This window comes from Condylura cristata, unplaced genomic scaffold (genome assembly GCF_000260355.1).
Source record: "Condylura cristata isolate star-nosed mole 26May11 unplaced genomic scaffold, ConCri1.0 scaffold00003, whole genome shotgun sequence".
NCBI lineage: Eukaryota > Metazoa > Chordata > Mammalia > Eulipotyphla > Talpidae > Condylura > Condylura cristata.
In genome coordinates, this window is record NW_004567104.1 from 77,530,172 (window position 1) to 77,530,835 (window position 664).

Below are 664 nucleotides of genomic sequence, written 5' to 3' on the forward strand. Positions count from 1 at the left end.
CAGAGCGGCGGCGACGTGCGCGACGTGGACGTGGCGTGTGTCCGCGTGTGCCTGTCGTGGGGTGTGGACACACGTGTCTGTGGGTGCGTCTGTAGGGATCAGCGCCATGGTGTGCGCGTGGGTGTGAGTGTTTGCACGGGCACATGGCTGGTGCGCGGGTGTGCGTGGGCCCGGACAGGTGTGTGCGCGTGTTACCTCTGCAGGTGTGCGTGCGTCTGTGAGTGTGTGGACAATGTGCGTAAGTGTAGAGCTGGTGTGTGGACATTAGTGTGTGTGTGTAGGTACGGGCGTGTGTGGGCGTTGGTGTGCGTGGGCGTCAGATGTGGTGTGTGGGCGTCGGATGTGGTGTGTGGGCGTCAGATGTGGTGTGTGGGCGTCGGATGTGGTGTGTGGGCGTCGGTGTGCATGGACATCGGATGTGGTGTGTGGGCATCCGTGTGCGTGGGTGTCCGTGGGCGTGGGCGGCCGTGGACGTGGGCGTCCGTGGGCATGGGCGGCCGTGGGTGTGGGCGGCCGTGGGCGTGGGCGTCTGTTGCATGGGCAGCCGTGGGCGTGCGCTCCTTGGCAGAGGTTGGGGGGGTGCGGGGAGGAGCCCCGGACATGAGGGGCCGGAAGGCTGGCGGCCGCCCCTGCGTGGCCCCAGGGCAGGGAGGGGTCAGGTGGC

General features: G+C 67.9%; 1 protein-coding gene across 1 annotated transcript in view; it reads left to right on the forward strand.

Moving 5' to 3' along the window:
* Positions 1-664, forward strand: part of BACE2 (beta-site APP-cleaving enzyme 2) — a 53,466-nt gene that overhangs the window by 27,778 nt on the left and 25,024 nt on the right. The window lies entirely within an intron of this gene.